At 35.1% G+C, this 21,661-nt stretch overlaps 1 pseudogene; it reads left to right on the top strand.

The window, feature by feature from the left end:
- The first annotated feature begins 14,258 nt into the window (after positions 1–14,258).
- Positions 14,259–15,074, top strand: LOC149227307 (pentatricopeptide repeat-containing protein CRR2, chloroplastic pseudogene; annotated as a pseudogene).
- The last annotated feature ends 6,587 nt before the right edge of the window (positions 15,075–21,661 follow it).

Below are 21,661 nucleotides of genomic sequence, written 5' to 3'. Positions count from 1 at the left end.
TAGGTATCGAAGGACAAAACACCAAAAGATGCTTTCACTAGTCAGAAAAGCCAACTATCACACTTTCATGTTTTTAGTTGTCCTATATATATTAATATCCCTAAGGAGAAAAGAATTGAATTGGAACACTCCAGTGTGAAGGGTGTTTTTATTGGATACAATTAGTCCAAGGTATACAAAGTCTACATTTCATCATAGTGGAAGCTAGTACTAGAGCCGAGATGTGAAGTTTGATGAGGATGCATGGTCTTGAAGGTATTAGGGGCCTTCAATAGAGGTTGAAGAGGGAGAAACATGTGTTTCCTAAATGTTGAGCCAGATAAATAAAAAAATTCATAATCATATCAACACTGATCTAAAGGTGGAATCAATGCTTTAGTGCTTTCTAATTCAACAAAAATATGTGGCTTACCCAAAACATTGCAAGATGCATAGGAGCAAGTTAGAGCTCCAAAGATGCCTTCTAGCTATGAGGAGGTAGTGGGTGAGCAGGTATGGTAGGATGCTATGAACGAGGAGTATAACTCCATCATGAAGAATGATGTTTGGGGGATTGCACTAAGACCAATGGCGAAGTCAATGATTGATTCTAGGTGGTTGTTGATTATGAAGATGTTTTTACTCTAGTTGCTAGGTATAATTAGATTAGGCTTGTTATGTCTTTAGTAGTGGTTTTTGGTTGGCATTTATATTAGATGGATATAAGACAATGTTCTTTAATGGTCTAATTGATTATACATCATCCAACCAAGAGGTTTTGAGGTGCATGGGTAAGAGATCCATGTATGCAGAATAAAGAAGGCCTTTTATGGATTGAAATAGGCACTATATCCCTAATACCTAAGAGTTGATGAATAGTTGATAGGTTGGGGCTCCAACAAAATTGTTGCAAATTTGAAGTTTTATTATTTATTTTATAGACTTGGTCTATTGTTTTTGGTCCTTTGTGTAGACGACTTATAGGTACTTTTGAGAAGCTCACAACATGGTGTAAGAGCGAGTTGGCACATGAGTTCAACATAAAAATCTCGTGCACTATTTCTTGGATCTAAATATTTCATAGAGTTCGGGTGAGGTCCTCTTGATGGTCTTAGGAATAACTCCACACTTGATGATTTCCATTAATGTTAACCATTCTTAAATACATAGAGGAGTTCACTATTGGTTTCAACTTCCCAAACCTATGAATGACTATTCATATTCCTCTACATTTGTATTTAAAAGAATATTTGCAGTTACCTCAATCCTTAAAGATTAGGTATCTAACAACACCCCCTTTAATTTGAAGGGGTGCTTGTGAGTCTAAGCATCATTTTGAAGTTCTTAAACTTTTCTATTCCAAGGGCTCTAGTGACATTGTTTGTAATTGCTCATTTGTGGAACAATGTCTCAATAATTAGTCTTGACCTCTACATGATATTGAATCACATGGTACTTTGTGTTGATGTGCTTAGTTTGATCATGGAATTTGGGGTTTCTTGGCCAACTCAATTGTAGAAGTATTGCCAATCAAAAGAGTAGAATTTACTTGTTTCTCATGTAAATTGTTAAGTATTTTCTTGAGCCACACAATCTCCTTTGTTGCTTCTGCTACTGCCACATATTTTGCCTCTTTTGTGGAATCAACTAGGACTCACTATTTGTGTGACCTTCAAGATACAATTGTTGATCTAAGACTCATGAGATAGCTTAAAGTTGACACTCTATTTTCTTCATTCCTATCAAAGTATGAATCAAAATATCCAATCAAGTTTAAGTTGTCCAACTTGGAATACTTGAATCCAAAGTCTTGAGTTTCTTCAAGTATTTTAGAACTATTTTTGCAGCCGACCAATGTTCTCTATAAAGTTTCTTCATAATCTTGGAAAGAATCCCAAAAATAAATGAAATATATGGTTTAGTGGTAGTAAGGTAGATAAGACTTCTCACACGCTGTGTGTACTTGGTTGCTTTCAACCCAGTACAGAGAGAGGGTTACATTCAACCATGTCAAACCTATTCGACAATTCTCCAATGTACTTTTGGGAGATGAATATGTCCTTTGGATTTTAAGTTACTTCAATGACTAAATAGTAGTGAAGATGTCCCAAATCTATCATCTCAAATCCTTTCTTCAAATTTTTCTTTATGGATGCAATATAACTTTCATTCTTCTCTGTTATCAATAAATTCTTTATATATATTACAAGATATACAATAATTTTACTATCTTTCTTGACAACTAGAGTTGCATCATCAAGATTACAATGCTTGAAATTCAATTTTAAAAGATGTTTAGTTAGATTTTCATACTAGGCTTGTGGTGCTTGTTTTATGCCATATAAGAATTTTATGAGTTCACATACTCTATTTTTGTCCTCTCTTTCACGTCTCCATTCAAGAAAGCAATATTCGTATACATTTGATGAACTTGTTTATCCATTTTGTGCTGCTTAGGCAATCAGGGTATGTGTTTTGGTCCATTTCATTGTGGGGGAAAAAGTCTCCTCATAATGAATGGTTTCTTTTTGTGTAAATCACTTTGCCATGAGTCTTGCTTTGTGGTTGTCAAGTGAGCCATTTTATTTGTACTTGTTTTTGAAGACCCACTTACAACCAATTGGTTTGGTTCTAAATGGAGGGTCCACTAACTTCCATGCCCCATTCTGGATTAGAGCACCATAGTCCTTCTGCATGGCTTCTTTCTACTCATAACAAGAAGCAAATTCTTCAAAGTTGCTTGGTTCAAAGTTAGTACATAAAATTCAATCCACAATTGTATTAAACATCCCCATAATCTACAACACTTGAATTTGAATTATCTACATCACCTCCATCTTGGTTCCTATATTTCCGACCTCATTACGATGAGCACCTTCAAGTATCTTGATGAGCCACTTAGTTGGACCTTTTTGAGATGGTCCAAGTTGCTCCATTGATTGAGATGGTGATGCATTTCTGCCAAGCTTTAGCCTTTCAATCCTTTCAATCACATCATTTAGAACTTCTTGATTTGATAAAGTAGTTGTAACTAGTGTTATCAGAATCGGACTGGAACCGGTGGAACTGGCCGGTCCGACCGTTTTTGGCCCAAAACCGGTCTGAACCGAGCCTTCGAACTGGAATAGGCCGGTTCGGTACCGAACTGACATATTTCACTGAACCGGCCGGTTCAAGACCAGTTTTGTGTACCTATGCAGGGCAACATATTTTTTTTTTTTGGTCTATTTATCGGTTCAGTTGTTTGGCCCACTTCTAATTCTCTCCTAGGCTAGCCTACATTCAAGCCTATGGCCCTCATCCTACTAATCAAGCCTATGGCCCTAGTATTGCTATGCAATTCATGGTAATGTTAAATTCTTAAAGTAAAATTGACATTCTCCTTTATCTTTCATTTTCATCCTTTTATTTAAATTTTTAACATTACCATGAAATGACTCAGGATGTTTGAGAGTGGTCCCAACCTCATTGGATTTCATATGGAGAAAGTAGAATTTTAGATTTCACTCAAAATCCAGCAGACTTAACAGGTTTTAAGGATTTCTGGATTAGGGGGGTTGTAATGTTTCCATTGGATTTTGTCATGTATGAGGGTATGGAACTAGTATTTAATAAAGAGCACCAAACCGTCTATGTACTTTGATGTTAGTGGCATTGGTTGTCAAACTCCTCTATCACGACTCTACTAAAAATGTACCCATCACTCCTCTATAGGCAATGGTTTTGATGATATGAACACATTTGTTGTAGCATGACGTTTTCTGGATGTTAGAGGCCATATAGAGCCTATTTGTTGATGTATTTTCGATTTAGAGATGGATTGCACTCGATGCTATTTTGGTTATGTGCACCCTTACATGCTATATAAATGAGATCTTTTGCATATTTGTGTATAAATGGTTTGAATTCATATGGATGCACATGAATATATATGTTTTTCTTTAAAATTTGAATACTTTATGTGCTTTTGGTAAACCATTTTTTTTTTCTAGTTTTTTACAAGTTCGGGTCCAATTCCCACCGATTCTTGGTCCACAAGGTTTTTCTGTTTGATCACTGGTTCAATTTTGATAACATTGGTTGTAACTTTATCATGAAGGAGAAATGGGGTTTCAAAAGGATATTTTAAAGATTGATCCAAGATTGGGATCCCTCCTTCAAGATGTGGAATGTTAGCATAAACTCATGATATATCTTTACATGAGTGAATCTATCCAAATGATCAAGTTGTTGCTCAATATTTATCATTCTTGGAAAATTCAAGAAAAATTACATCTTTTGAAAGAATGAACTTGTTTACCTCATCATAAAGATGATATGCCTTTTTGGTATTTGAGTGCCCCAATAAGATACTCTTCCAACTTTTTGCATTAAGCTTGTTTCTTTGCTCCTTGAGAATCGAGGGATAACAAGTGGAACCAAAGACCTTGAGATGCCTCAATTAAGGAATCCAGCCATAACACCATTCATATGGGGTCTTATTTGTAAAAGCAAGAGATGGACACCTATTTTTCACATATATTGTACATAGAACAAAATCAATCCAAAATTCAATTTCACATTTTTTAAAAACATCATGAAACGAACCATATTTAAGATAGTCTCATTCATTATTTTAGTTACACCATTATGTTGAGGAGTATATGGCACCGTGGTTTGATTTTGAATCACATGTTGACGAAGATAGTCTTCGAATTTAATAGATGTATATTTTCCTCCATTATTAGTATGAAGAGAGAAAATATGTGATTGTATTCCATTTTGAATCCATATATGAAAGCTTTTAAAAGTTTCAAATGCTTGTGATTTATCTTTTAACAAGTACACCCAACACATTCTGATGTAATCATCAATAAAATACACGATATATTTATTTCTGTTAGCAAATGGAACATGCACGGGGCCATACAAATCAAAATGTATTAATTCAGGTTTTCTACATGCTCTAGAAGTGGAATCATGGAAGGGTTGTTTGCTATGTTTTCCAAAGATACAAGCATCACATTGCTTCAATTTCATTGGAATAATAGGAAAACAAAAAATATCATTCTTTTTCAACAAACAAAAGCTATCATGATTAATGTGTCCAAATCTAGCATGCTATAGAAGATTAGATGGAAATATACCTTCATCATGGTGAGAGAGGTATGTGGAATTCTATGCATGAGCATGTGTCCCTTTCAAGTTCAACGATCTTTCATCCTCCAACTTTGTAATAGTGACCATGTTGTTGGAAGCCTTTTTTATCTCAATTTTTCCATTGAACATATGAATAAAGTGGACTTGCTATAGAATGCACACAAGACATAGCAATTTCCTTTGCAACTATAGAAGATAGAGCACATCATGTAGAACAAAATTCGGGAATCCAGACAATTTTAGCTTGATGGTGCCAGCTTTGAAAGGTTTGAGACTTGATTTATTTACAAAATAAGTTATACCATCTACGTTTTCACTAAAATATTCAAAGAAGTCTCTTGAAGGTCTTGTGGCATGTTGCACGTGTCAAGCAACCATGCATCTCTCCAAGAAGCAAATGAAGTGTGAAATAAATCTTCAATTACTCCAATATTGCAACAGGAAACAATGTATTGAGCAAATTCAAGTGCTTTACCTTTCACCAAATCTGTTGTTTTACCTTTGTCTTCTTTTCTATCTTACTTGTCTCTAATTTTCTCCTAAGGGATTCTACTTGTTTTGCTTTATTCTCGTTTCTATCACAATGAACATAACGAAGATCATATCTTTCATCTTGATTGTGTCTACCCCCTTTGCATATGGAATTATGTCTTCTACATCCTCTTTTACTACTTTATCCTCTAAAAGAATCATGTAATTTATTCTTCCTTTCTAAGCAAGGTACATGGTCTCTCCAGTGGGGTGAGTTCTTCTCATGTTCCACAACTTTCTTCACTAGAAAGTCAAAGGAGATGGACTTCATTTGGCCACTAGATTGCAAGAATTCAAGGTAGTGGGAATATGTGGGAAAGAGGGCCTTGATGAAGGTTGTGAGAGGAGCGTCTATATTCACTCCAGTGGCATCTATGCTATGCATGATGGCTTGACCTCAATGGAAAAATCCATGGGATCATCATTCTTCAACTCTAAGTTGAAGAGTTCTAGTAATAGTTGTGCAATTTCTAGTTATGAGTGTGAGCCAAACAAACAATTTAATTTATTTAGTGCACCTTAAGAATCTTTAATAGACAATATGTTGGCTCACCTCTTCACTTATTGTCACAACAATAGGGAATATGCTTTCTTGTCTTTGTTCTTCCCTCTCCTTTATCGTTGCCAACGTCTCCTTCACAGATGCGATACAAAAAATCACTAAATATCAAAGTGTGTTTGATCTTCCAGACCGCTCTAGGTTGTTCTCCCTACTAGTCAACACCACACCAACAATGGAGATGAGAGAATGCATTTTTGCCAATGGTTGCTCCTCGTGATTTCTAAATGCTAGAGATAAAATCAAAGTCAATTTATGTTTAAGTAGGCTTGCAATCATTAGAAACAACATCAATGAAAAACTTTGAACTTGTGAATTGGTGTCTTGATGGGATGTAGAAGCCAATCAAACCTCAAATACCATTGGTATGCTCAATTCCAAACACCATTGGTATGCAAGGCTTAGAAACACTGATTGTAATGAAAACCATAACAAGAATGATAATTGTTGAATTTAGGCTTCTGTGATCCAAATCAAAATTATTAAGATGGTTTTCGGCAATAATCACATCGAAATTCATTTGTCAACGCGTTTCAAACCAACAAGTGTGGTTCATCATCAGGACGAGATGAAGAATCAGATCATGGCTCCAAGTTAAATGATAATTGTTATCAAAACAATAACTGTATACATCCAATTCTGAATATTTCTTTGTTGTGTTTTCACTATACAAGAGAAAAAAATTCAGTGTATTGAGAGCATGGAATTTTGACTCCCCCACCCAAAGTCAAACAACATGTTCTAACACCTTCACATCACTAGATACAATAAAGTCACAATAGATATGCTATAACTTTATGAAGGTCTAAAGTTATATAAGTTCTTAAATAATTCTCAATCCTAAAAAAATTATAAATTTAAAAAAAATAAAAATAGATTTAAAAAATAAAATGAAATTAGCATTTGAATAACTAACATAAATTTAGAATCAAATCTTAAGAATTAAAGAACTATAAGAAATTTTGCATTTTTCTAACATTAAAAGCCATCTTAAAATACTTTTCAAAAATTAACAGTCATAAAATTGAATAATAAAAATTTATTTTAAACCTAACAGAGATATAAAAGAAATTTTTGTTTGTTTGTCAAGTTGTTTGTGATTCTCCAGGCTTAACCTGTGGCTTGAGGAGCCATGACCCAGGGGCATCTGATCCGTAAAAGTCACTCAGGGATTGAACCCGGCCTGGGCCACACCAGCTCTAAGTTGACTAGATTTTTTAGCATGTCTCCTCCCCCTAGCACATGGCACAACCACCCCACGTGAGGTTTGATCCCGGGTCACCTTCCTGACGAGGCCCATCCTCAACTGACTGTGCTAGTAAGACTTGATATAAAAGCAAATTCTTGAAACTAAAAATATAACCTTTTTTGCATTTCCCAACTTGAAAGACCATCCTAAAATACTTTCCAAAAATTACCATAGAATTGAATAATAAAATGTCATTGTAATAAAAAGTGATCTTTTTTATGAGGAACCATTGTGAAATCTTAATACAACTACAACTATTGGCATGGTGCTTAATAGAATGTGAAATGTTGATGGAAAGAAGACGGGGTTGTTGATTCCTTCGCTATAAAGTTTTATCAGGTAAAGTACTCGTATTTATTTTGATTAAAGGTGATGTGAATAATGTAGATTGTGCAAATATTCATTATTGTTAATAGGAGCTTCAGAGTGCATAAGGTTATGTTCAACAACAATCCTTGCTATCTCAATTTCATTAATTTAAGCATTCTAGACTACACTATTAAGAAAATATGAAGAATATTATAGTTATTAATGAAGTTTCTCATGAGTCTCCTAGGTTGCTGAGTTGGTAATCTAAGACATGTGAAATCTTTGAAACTTGAGATACCTTAGTTCAAATCTTTCTGTTGCAACCTAGGCTACGAAGAGGAGGACATATCGTAGCCCCCTGGAGGTTTACTAGCAATTACGTGTCAAGCAGGCGGGTTCATCTGGTTCACAAAAAATGAAATTTCTCACTAAGCAATTATATAGCTTTTAATACAATTCAGAATTTGTATATTAAGTGTTTGAAGAAATCTCTTCATGCCAATTGTTTGACAAAACACTTGATAACCAAGTGTTTGATAAATTTCTTGCATGCTAGGTATTTGTTGAAACCTTTAGTTATCAAATATAACTTTTAGCTAATATTTTTGTAAGTGAATTCAACTAATTATGCAGTAGATTTGATGTAATATTTGAAATTTTTAATGGAGTTTTTGTGGCCCAAACAAACATTTGATATTTGTAAGTAAACAATTGGTAAATCAATTTTTATTGTCTCACTACAATTTGGAGATAAAATTATTGGAAACTGTGGAGAAAGTGCAATGCTCAACGTTTCGGGTGAACACTTCACTTATCTTCAGATACCGAAGAAATTCGGTCCCTAAAAATGGGTGAAGTGCTCAACTGAAACGTCGAACATTGGAGTTTCTCCACACATTTTTTTCCAGAAATTTTGTCTCCAACATGAATTTGAACTGTGAAAATATGCATGACTATAAGTTACACAAATATTCAATTATGTATTTGGTCTTGAGATTATGGGGAGGAGCGATGGGCCCTTGTCCTTAAGGGAAGTAGTTAAAAAAACCCTTTCATTTTAATTATTTCAACTCCTTTTCCCTATGCCTCTATTGTAGATAATGTGGACAATGGGCCATTGGTGGATATCACAACACTAGAGATCACTTATCTTCATTGATTTAGTTATAATTATTTGTGGATTTATTATGAATCAATCGATGTATGTAAACTTAATAGTTACAGGGATTTGTCATCATATTGTATTTGTGGATCAATTGAGTTGGACAAAGAATTGTGAGATATCTCTTTGTTTTAGGGGTGTTTTTATAGTTCATTTTTTTTGTCACGCTGATTATGAGGATGTTTTAGAGGAGGACCCTTGATTTGGGGAAGCACAAGATTATTTATAACTACTTGGTTTCCAAAATTTGATCAAAGAATTATGTGTATTACTTAGATGTTAGTTTGAGTTTGTCTTCCCAATTTCCCCTTACGCTATTCTCATATCTCAGATATGGAGGATATTGGGAATATTTTGGGTAGTTACATCAAAATAGATTTTGAGAGCTAAAGTTGGACTATGCATGTATGCTCGATTTTTTGTTGAAATAGATCTCAGTAAAGGTCAACCGAATAAAATGATTTTCAAATGGGAAAATTTTAGATGGACTTAGGCCTTGGATTGTGAAAATACAAAATCATGGTGTTGTATCCACCATCTTTCAAAACATTACATGATTCTTTCCTTGTGCACAAACTCATTCTTCATGAAAATGAGTTAATTCTAAATCAAAGAGTTAGACATTTCCTTTGGTTGGAAAAGATGAAAATGATGATGAACATTAATGGACACAAGATTTTGAGAAGGCTAATCCTACTTGCCTATAAGTGTTACATGAGAAACCTTGTTCTATCTTGAAAGATAAAGCAAAAGCCAATGATACTATAGATTCCTCATCAAAGATGGAAGTTGTACCTTTGTCTCTCTTAGTAGAATGAATCAATTTCATGAAATTAACACCTTTGATTCCAATACCAAATTGGTTCTCTCTTCACTTTTGATGTTTCTTTTTCTAATTTATAGAGAAACAATATGGATCATTCATCATAAGGATGACATTATGTTAAAAAGGAGAAAAAGAAAAATATTGAGGATTATTTGTTACATTGTAAAAAATAATATATAAATTAATTATGTGATTTTATTTATGTAATGAAAATTTATAAAATATGTTTATTATTTTAAACTAGAATCTAAAATTATGATTTTTTTGGAAAAAGATATGACAATCCTTTACCCAAATCCACCACTATAATTATTAAAGGTAAAAACGATACATTCAAAATTGTAATTATTTTTATTATTATTTTTTTAAATTCATATTCTAAAAAGTTAATTCATTTTTTTTTGCACTATGGAAGATATTGCTCTATTATGTTAAGTTGTGTAAACTTTTTCACTTGGTCAAATTACACAAAAATTAAAATAAAATTAAAGAAAGGTAAAAATTATAATTATTAATTAAAACATTTTGACTCCATCAAATTACATAAAAAAAAATTAAAAACAAAATAAATACTTATAATTAATAATTAAACTGGCCTAGATTTATCTTAACTCCACATCTACCAAGTGTCCAAAGGGATCAAATCTCTTGAAGTGTAAACCTCTTTTTGAGTGAAAATAGATTTGATCCCTCTTGGTGCTTGGTAGATTCAGAGTTAAGATTGATCTAGTTGGTTAAATAATATGAGTCCTGAGATCACTAACACACCTAACCTAAGGCTTGAGTAGTTGCATCCCATGGGCATCTAAGCCTTCAAAATCACTCGGGGATTACACTCAGGGCCACACCAACTCTTAGCATGGCTAGATTTTTGCCCACAGGGTTTCTAACTAGTGACCTTTTCACCACACTGTCACTGTCAGTGTCAATTCTATGCCCCATGGGCAAGTTAATTCATTTCAATTTTTAATAAACTTATAAAAAATAAATAGCTTAGTCTAATTCATTTAAGTTATTGTTATTGTTTTGTTTTGCATATTTTATGGTAGATTTTGTTTAGGGATATGTTGGAATTACAAGTTTGAGCTTTGTAATTTGTATAATTGAAGTGCCTAAATATTTTTGAGAGTGGTGAATACATTTTTGCTTTAAAAAACACACTTTAAATAATAAAAATCACAATCTCACTTAAAATTATATTTTTGAATATTCAAAATCATAAAAATTTAAATGAAATACTCATATCACACTTTAAATTAATATACAAAATTCAAATAATCATATATATATATATATATATATATATATATATATTTTCTTCCGGCTTCCATAATTAGGAAAATTGTTTCTTTGTCTGCAAATTTCCTATGGGGCGGTCGATCGCAACAAGCCAAGATTCATCTAGTCAAAATGGATATCATCTCTTGTCCGAAGCATGAAGGCGGTTGGGGCCTTCTTCACATGAGGTCTTTCGGCTTGGCTCTCCTATGCCGGTCCCTGCACAGAGGCATCTTTGGAGAAGGCGTTTGGAGCTCGATTATTAAACACAAATATCTGAAGGGAAAGCCGTTGGTTCACTGGTACAGGAGGAACACCCTGGGGTCGGAAAGGGGTTCTGCCATCTGGCACAGCCTCAAAAAGGCTCAGGCACTCTTTCTCGGCTTCTTGAAATGGCGCTTCTCCTCTGGATCTAGCGTCCTTCTCGGCATCGACTCTACCATATATGGGCTGGAGTACTCGCTGCCTCCTGACCTTATAGCTTATTTACACTCCAGAGGGATCTTCACCTGGAATAAGCTGATTCGCGCATGGTCGTCTTCGGCACCAATTTGGATGAACAGCGATGATTTATGTTTGCCCTCTCTCCTGCGGCCATCATGGGAACTGACTGTAAATTGTTTTGATGGGAAAGGCATCACCCAAACTGGTTCAACTGATGAGTTAGTATGGTCGATGGGGCCCAACAGAATGTCTGCTAGAGTCAAGGACTTATACTCGGCTGCCTCATCCCTTCTTCCGCCGCTTACCGGCCCATCCTTTCCCTTCATTTTCTGGAAATCTAATTGTCAGCTAAAGGCGATTTTATTTTCATGGCTGCTTTTCTCCAATAGGATCCTGTCTTGGGAAGTTTTGCAGAGAAAGGGATGGTTGGGGCCCGGTAGATGTTCAATGTGCTGCCAGGCTTCTGAATCATCCCTCCATATGTTCTTCCAATGTTCGGCTTCATCCCAGGTCTGGTATGATCTTTCCCTTTCTTTTGGTTTTCCTTTCTAGGTGTTCGCCTCTGTCCAGGATGCTTTCAGATGGTGGTCTGTTCAACGATCAGAATGGAGATCGATTTTCATTTATACGCGCTAGCTCTTATGGAAATGGCGGAACAAATTCATTTTCCAGGATTCAAAGAACCCCATTTCCTCCATTCCGATTCTTTTATCTGCGTTCTCTGAACAGTTTTGAATCTGATTTTTGGATGCCGCATTCAACGGGCTTGCTTCTCAGTTGTCAATGCTTTGTTTCAGCCTTATCTCTAGATGTTGCCGTCCTTCCGTTATTTGGTTTGTATAACCGTTCTGCTCGTTTTGATCCTGAAGTGTTTATCTTTGGTCCTCTTATGTTGACAGGTTTGTTTGGACGGCTTTCTCTCATTGGTGTATTTACCAGCTCTCGTGGCTCATTATCTTCCCATTATGCTCTAAATCTGTCTATTCCTGGCCAATGTTTTTTTCATATGGTCTGATATTTGTATTTTGCCTATTATATACTCTTAATATAATACCATACCGTTTTTTCTCTCTGAAAAAATATATATATAATTAAATATTACTATTAATAATATTAATCCTTAATTAGTAATAAACATGTTAAAAGAATAATAACTATGTTATAAAAATAATGTAAAATTTATGATATTATGAAATATTAAAATATACAATATTATGAAATATAATGGAAAATATGTGATTTAAAATTTAAATCTCTTACCTACATAAATTATGTAAAGGTTGTATTACTTGAGAATTACTGTAAACCTTACGAGCCCAACAGAAATTAAGACAATATTATTTTTCAAAATTACATATTTATCCTTGTTTTTAGTGAAATTTAAAGAATAATATTAATTTGTTCAGACTATAATTGTATTTAGTGTAATTGTATGAAAATTTTTATGCTCTGATTTTTAATAAAAATTCATTAAAATCACAACCGTATACGTAACATACTCTATTTTTTTTAAATGTTAAATCCATATATATACAATCAAAAAACTAATTTAAATAACATAAATCAAAATTTATCTTAAAATTTCTACCACATTCAAACACCCTCAAATCCAATACCACATTAATTCCTGAAATTTGTATTTCCATCCTTCCTGAAAGTGTTCATTCTTCTCAGTGCATTCTAATGACGCAGGATGCTTACGGCTTGCAGACTGAACCAAGCATGGACACCATTTAGATTATCTCATCAACCCATTATCAACCCAACAAACCTGTATTGTTCATCCATGAAAGTAAAACAGTCATAACCGGTACAGAATCCCAGTCCATAAAGGTTTCTCGTGGCAGTGATACAGATTTTCAGCTACTGTGTAGGGAAGGCCGATTGAAGGACGCTTTGGGTATTTTAAAATTTCCACTTGACTCTAATACTTATGCTTATCTCTTACATGCCTGTGCCAACGCCAAATCCGTGCAAGAAGGTAAGCAACTCCATGCCCGGCTTCTTATAGCTGGAAACGGGCTAAACGTTATGTTAAGTACTAAACTTGTGAGCATGTATGCCATGTGCGGGTGTTTTATGGATGCACTCCTTCTTTTTGACAGAATACACAAACCCCAGCTCTTCTTATGGAATGCACTGATCACAGGATATGTTACACATGGTTGCCATGAAGAAGGCCTTATGCTGTATCACCTAATGCAGAAGTTAGGTGTTCAGCCCAGTAATTACACCTTCCCCTTTGTGCTCAAGGCATGTGCTGCCATGGAGATTCTAGATATGGGAAAAAACATTCATGCCTGTGTGATTGAATGTGGATTTGAGTCTGATATTTTTGTAGGAAATGCCCTTGTAGCAATGTATGGAAAATATTGCAGTATTGAGGATGCACGCAAAGTGTTTGACAAAATGTCTCAGAGAGATGTACTGTCCTGGAATTCTATAATTGGAGGTAGTGTTCAGAACGGAAGTTTTGAAGATGCCTTGGAACTACTTTTTCGATTACATGTGACCAGTGTAAAACCCAATTCGGTAACCCTTGCCAGTGTGCTCCCTGCATGTACAAACTTGAAGTATTTGCAATTGGGCAAGCAAATTCATGATTACAGTATCAAAAGTGGACTCGACTCAAATGTGTTTGTGGGCAGCTTCGGTAACTCTTGCCAGTGTGCTCCCTGCATGTACAAACTTGAAGTATTTGCAATTGGGCAAGCAAATTCATGATTACAGTATCAAAAGTGGACTCGACTCAAATGTTTTTGTGGGCAGCGCACTTATAGACATGTATGCAAAATGCGGCAGTGCAGAGGATTCACGTCAGGTGTTTGATAAAATGTTAAATAGAAATGTAGTTTCATGGAATGCAATGCTTGCAGGTCATACCCAAGGCGGGCAAGCCAGTGAAACGTTGAAGCTCTTTTCTCAAATGCAAGTGGAGAATTTGAAACCCAACGCAGGGACCATTGTTAGTGTTTTATCGGCATGTGCCTACTTAGCAGCTGTGCAACAAGGCAAAGAGGTCCATGGTTATATAGTGAGAAATGGATATGAATCAGATGTTCCTGTGGGCAGTTCTTTAATTGACATGTATGGCAAGTGTGGGGATATAGAGCTTTCACGCAATGTCTTTGACAAAATGTCCCAAAAAGATGTAGCGTCATGGACTGCAATGATTGCAGGCTATGGCATGCATGGGTACAGTGAGGATGCTTTCTCAGTCTTCAACGATATGCAGAAGTCAGGTGTGATGCCAAACCATGTCACCTTCATTGCTGTCCTGCCTGCGTGCAGCCATGCAGGGCTAGTGGATAACGGCCGGCGATTCTTTCATCTTATGATTTCAAACTATCAGATCACACCTTCTATGGAACACTATGAAGCATTAGATTTTATCAAAAACATGCCTGTGGAACCTCATACTGATGTTTGGGGGGCCTTGCTTCGTGTCTGCAGAATTCATTGCAACATAAATCTAGGAGAATATGCAGCATATCATCTGTTTAAGTTGGAGCCTGACAATGCTGGAAATTACATACTGCTGTCAGATATCTATGCCGATGCTGGCATGTGGGATGCGGCAGCTAACGGAGAATTATGATGACAGACAGGGACTTGAAAAAAGGGGCAGGCCGCAGGACGCAGCTGGATTGAGGTGAAGAATGATGATCGTGAATTTATTGTTGGAGACAGATTATGCTCACATTCTTAGAATATTCATTTGGAGAGTTTGTATGCACAAATAAAGGATTTAGGAAATCTGCCTTGCATTTGCTTGACACTTGTTGATGTGGAGAAGAAAAGGAGCATTTCCTTTGCAATGACAAGGTGTTGGCCACAATTTTTGGGCTGAGCAGCACATGCAATGGGATAGACATGAATTCAAAAGTTATTTTCATTTGAGTCTCCTTATTTAATGGTGAAAACGCAAACTCCAACCTTGTTTGGATTCTAGGTTCTCGTAATGGATTGAAGTGGACACTCTGGCACAAGGAGACTAGAGAGATACTTATAATGGGGAAGAATTATGTCTCCTGGATTACTGAAAGCCTGTTACTGTGGCTATTGCATCCTTGCAGAAGCCAGAATCCGTTCTTACAGGTGCTTAATTCAATACCCTTGCTGTATTTGGTAGCTACCAGTGTCACCAAATTTATCTGGCTAGTTGTTGGAAAACAGATTATTATGAGACACATCTTTTCAAGCCACATCAAGATATTCATTCTCAGTTTTCAGCTCAAGAGCGCATAGAGACATTTGAATTTCCAAGATATTTCATTTTGAGATTATCAGACTCAAGGCTCAAGAGCCCAAAAACATATCCCATCCTTGGAAATAAAGTCAAAGATATACTCCAACCTTATTTGAGGTTAAGGAAAAATTCCGTGGGCTGCCTTTTTCCAAGGAGTTAGTCTCCATCGATTTAACAGAAAAGCAAAAGAAAAAGAAAGAAGAAGCAAGCAGCCAATACCCCAATCAGCAAACATTTTGTAAAACATTAGCCAAACTTTTACATAATAAGTTCATAAAATCACTACACTTGCCAGATTTTGCATAGAGTGATAGTCAACTCTATGATTTTTTTAAACATTCTTTCTTAATGCACATATTTTAAAAATATGCCAAGTTTATTTGAAGAAAAGATATCATCCCTTAAGATATTCCCTTTCGGTTTTCATACTCTCAGATAGGCTTCCCTTTTGGATTTCTTACTCTAAGACATGCTCAGGATACATGCTAGGATAGTGTAACCGAGGTTACTGTCTTAAGCCAGAAAATATTATCTCGCCTTAGATACATTGCCATTGACATTCTATGCCTCAGTGGAAGCTAAGATCTACCCATGGGAGTGGCTGCTTGATCTCCTTGATCTATCTGGTCACCAAGATCCTTATCCTAAAATGTTGGAAAGGAATTGTCATGTCAAAATCAGACGGATTCTATCCATGGAAGGAGTTATCAAAGATGCTAAGGAGTAGAGACCAAAATTGAAACTACTACTACAGAGGTATGGGTTTACCTTTACCTTTTTAAAAGATAGTTGCGAAGATTTAAAACATAAGCTTTTGGCCTTTGAGGGTTATTGATATACACTAGCTAAAGTACTTCATGCTTGTTTGCAATGTACCTGAAACATGAAAGGTTGGGGTATCTGAAGCGTTTTTTTCATAGAAACGAGAGTGGAATGAGAACTACATAGTCTCAATTATGATGGGAATTTTGAGGAAGGCACATATGTGCTTAGAAAGTGTATGATGACTTTTTAAAAATGTAATAAGCATTTTGTCTGGGATTGTTTATTGTGGAAGTTGTAATGACAACTAGTCCCCTCAAGGTTTTTTTAAGGGAATGGGGTATCTAGACCTTACCTCTAAGGTTATTTTATGAAAATGGGGTTATTAAAATTACTCTTCCTTCAACCACTTTAAAGTCCTTTTTGAGACTACTGTCATCTTTTACTCATCGATAGGTTTCTAACAATATAAACTTCATCCAAATTCGAGCTTTGGACACGAAGCTATGCCCGTCCAGAAATTTGTCCTCTCAAGTGCCACATCAATATTTGTACCAAGATTTTCTTTTCTCCGTTGTGGCTATTCCTTTCTTCCAGATTCCTGCTACTGTCAATAGGCTGACATTCCATAGATCTAGATATGGGAAATTTCAAAAGTCCCATTTAAATGAAACTATGGGATTATGAATTCCACATCACCTGTAATGGCCAATGATATGTTGATAGCCAAGTCAACTCTTTTGCATCACAATTTGCCACATACACCACATTGGCATGCTACATTAGCATGCCATGTTGCCCCAAACATGTCCCTCATGCCACATCAATGTAACATGTCATCATGCCACATTAGTACACACTTGCTCGTAGGGTTTATGTTGGAATCACAATTGCCATTAGACCAAAACCCACAAGTGTTAGTCTCTGCTACAATCACCAGAGTTAGGATCCACGAGAGGCGGTTAGTCCATGTCGCAAAACACACGGGGAGAATTGAACCCAATGTCCAACAATTTCCCCTAGTGCGAGCCGGGTGAGTTTTGAACTCGAGACCTGTCACTCTGATACCATATGTTGGAATCATGATTGCCATTAGACCAAAACCCGCAGGTGTTAGTCTTTGCTACAATCGTCAGAGTTGGGATCCATGAAAGGCGGTTAGTCCATGTCGCGAAACACTCGGGGAGCGCTGAACCCAATATCTAACACTGTGAGTGCCAACGTGGCTTCCGTGTAGTCTGCTGTGTTGGCATCCAAATCTGGGTTTTTCAGTAAATCTCTCTTTTTTAAATTTTCCTAGGTGCTCGAATCTTCATTCCCTGACGTACTCTAGGTGTTCATCTTCAACACTTAATAGATTTCGTTGTCGATCTGTGGCCCTTAACAAATTTTGGATCTCTTGCAAACTTGACATCAAGGTTCCTCCTGTGTAGAGTTTCACCAGTTGTGGGTTCCGCCATCTGGGCCATCTGACATCTATTTTTTGGGAAAAATCCATTTATAAGTTTTCTTGGAAGACAAGTCTTCTGCCCCCGATAGATTCCAGTGTTGGGCTCCATCACTTGACAGACTCCAATGCCCACTCAGTACACTTAACATTTGTTGAATCCTCATATGCCATATATATATTTGGAAAAAAACCTTTATAAGGTTTTCTCGAATGTCCAGATAGCTAGAACATCCCTATTTCCTACTAATTGCTTTGAAAACCATATGGATTTTCCATCCTTGATAGAGCCTGATGCCCAATTTCAACACTTGTCTGATTCTAATATTTGACAAATTTTAGATATCCGCTCTTTAGCCCTTTTTGCTAGCCCATGGTCACAACTCCTATTAAGTCATATGACAATGGGATGGGGCCAAAAATCCAATACCTAAATTTCCAAACATTTGTTAAACAATCCCTAAATTTCTAAAACTTCCACTAGGCTTTCAGATTGGTTTCAAAGATTGAAACTAACTTCAACAAGGCAAATACTTTTGAAGGTTAAAAAACCTTCAATAGCCTATAAGCGCACTCCAAAACAATATCCACAACTACGTTACTTCTCGAAAGAAGATAAAAAAAATGGCCAATGGCCAAATCCACAACTTCACCCAATTGAATGAGATTCTTCTCACTCCTCTAAGACTGCAAAACTCACATCTCCAACTCCAAACTCTTACAAATAAAGAGCCCAAGATACAGGCTTATCTCTAAAAGGAAACAAAATCGCCAATTTTGAGGAACATCGTTGTTCCATCCCACAATTGGCCTAATAAGGGCCAGACACATTAAAAAACAGATGAATAGCTTTAAAGCTCAATTCAATTTATACATTCTACTTCAAAAAGCCACACATCTCACAACTACCACAAGCGGGCGTTAAATTTGACGGGTCCCCTCATCCGTCACAAAAAAAAAATTATGACGGTTTTTAAACCATCCTTTAATATTTATTTCTACCTTGCATATTATCTATATATATATATATATATATATATATATATAATTTTTTTTTCTCTCCGTAAATCCATACTCAATGAAAATTCATCATTTTTTATATTTTTTTGGACATTTTTTAATATATATTCCTTATATAATAAAAATAAATTAATTAGATATATATGAATTTCAGTTCATCAATTAAAAACATTTTAAAAAATGAATTTTGCGGGAATTTCAAGAAAAGATATTAATGAGGGGAAAATTTGTGAAATTAATTAATAGTTTACAAAACAAGAAACTCAAGTGAGCCCGTCATTTTACTTCCACTGGCAACGTGTGTCACATAATTTAGAATTTTTTAGAATATTTGAAACATTTTAACTAAGTATTCTAAATATGACACTCCATAACTAAATAGGTTGGTACTGGAATGACAATTTATATTCTCATAACTCCATATTAGCAAAACCTATATTTATGGAGTTATAGAGTGTCATATTCTCATAAGAAAAACACTCCATAACTTAGATAAGAAAAACCCTAACAATCTAATGTAACAAATTGTTCTTTTATATCCATGTCTATTTTTATAGATATATGTTTTTATCAAATTTTCTCCAATTTACTAAAGGTATAAGGTCATACAATCTACCTTTTTTCAAGAAAGCGATGCAATCTGCAACTCTTCCCACTTCTAAGAAGACATGTTCTAGCTCAATAATGGAAGGATCCATAGGGTGAGAGATGATATTTTATATTGGTAGAAGCTATTAAAAAGATACAAGATGGGCTTATGAGATTGACCCTTTACAATAATCCAAAAAATACATTATATACGTTTCATGCGAATATGTCAAGGGAAGGATAACAAACAAAAATATCAATACATTAGAGGAAGACACAGTTTCTTTGTATATGTCTCATTGAAATAAATAACTGATGGATTTTATTTTTCATGTAAATAATATTTCATGTGGGCAAGAATAAAATATTGTTTAGGATTCCACTCTATGTAACAAAGTTGGAAACCATTACAATAATATACTCAATATGAATTCAACATGTCACTTGTAAGAATTGAAACATTGTAGGAAGTATAACAATCATTCCTCCCAACTATCTAAAAAAAGTCAATTGACAGTTTGTATATTATTATATTTTTATTTTAATACTAAATTGAATTTAGTTGGACCAGTTTACATGTTGGATATTATTATTTGTTCAATAATTTGATAGGATGTTATCTAGATTTTATAGAACATGATTGAGTTAAGATCATATGACTCTCTTATCAAATTATTGTAAGGTTTGATGAGTTTGGATATTTTTTTTGACAGTGAAAATTTATACTTTATTTCCATTTTCAAATTTTCTATATTTTATATATGAAATTTAAACTAAATAATAATTAATCTCCAAATAAACCAACTAATTTCTATTTAATTAATACACATTAACGCAAGCTTTTAACCGATAAAGGAATTCCATTGAATAAAAAAAAACTCTAAATTTTTCCATAATACAAAATAAAATTTTGCTCTTTTGCAAAGAAGTGGTTTCAAGTTGGTTTCTTCTGAGAATTTATCTTTTAGAAATGTCATTCAAAGTGCAACTTTTAAGTATTTAGATGTGTTGTTTTATAATTGACATTCACCTTTTTGGCATTGGTCAGAAAATTATGATTGTTGGACATGTGTTCTCTAGCGCCCATTGGAAAACTTTTACTGTAGTTGATGTAAGTAAAATACTCACAAAAAAAACAATTGTTTTGTAGATTCAGACTTGGACTGTCTATCTAACTTGTCCCAACAAAGTTTGACTTGGGAGTAACTTGGAGATATTATCAACTATGATCTCAACTAACCTAGCCTAATTTTTTTAAGGATGATTAAGATAAAGATGTTGTATTCTGAATAAAATGCAATGAAAATAGCATTGCAGGATTGGCCTAAAAACACAAAAAACAAAAGAGAAGTGACATATTCCAATTTTGTTCCCTTAAAGTCCCTGGCAGAGCCCCTTCTTGAAAATGTTTTTTTGCCAAACAAACAAATTTAAGAATGGTCTTATCTTCAAAACCTCAAACACCCATCATGCATTGCTTCTATCGTAAGAGAAAGGGTGAGGAGGGAAAGTTGGGCATTCCTGAACACCGTGCTATTAGCCCAAATCCGAAGAAGCCTTTACTCAGAGAAATGCTTACTTCTTCCCTCAACGCTGAAGTGATTGTATTTCTATTTATTATCGTATAAAAGTGTGTAGCAGGGATATTGTAAAATTCCCAAAGTGTTCAAACCTCAAACACCCATCATGCATTGCTTTTGCCACAAGAGAAAGGGCGAGGAGGGGAGGTTGGGCATAATTGAACACCATGCTATTAGCCCAAATCCAGAGAAGCCTTTACTCGGAGAAATGCTTACTTCTTCCCTCAACGCTGAAGTGCTTGTATAATTATTCATTATTGTATAAAACTGTGTAGCAGGGATATTGTAAAATTCCCAAAGCATTTAGGGAATTTCAAGGCACGACACAAGTAACAGAGAATCGAGAATGGTAGACTCGACTCTCAAACCCACTTTTATTGCAACAGTCATCTTCCCGCCTTTTCTGTGAGCTTCAATGTAATTTCTGAGTCGAAGAGCTTCCTCTGGCATCTATAAAAATTTTGTTCAGTACCATAATCGGAAATCAATATTCTGTTCAATATTGGTTTCTTTGAGCTGCACCCAAACTGATAGAATAA

The sequence above is a fragment of the Pinus tabuliformis genome, chromosome J, assembly GCF_031772625.1.
Source record: "Pinus tabuliformis cultivar Carrire ecotype Pingquan chromosome J, CPIR1, whole genome shotgun sequence".
Lineage (NCBI taxonomy): Eukaryota > Viridiplantae > Streptophyta > Pinopsida > Pinales > Pinaceae > Pinus > Pinus tabuliformis.
Note: the sequence above shows the minus strand (reverse complement) of the source record. Positions and strands in the feature narration are given on the sequence as shown.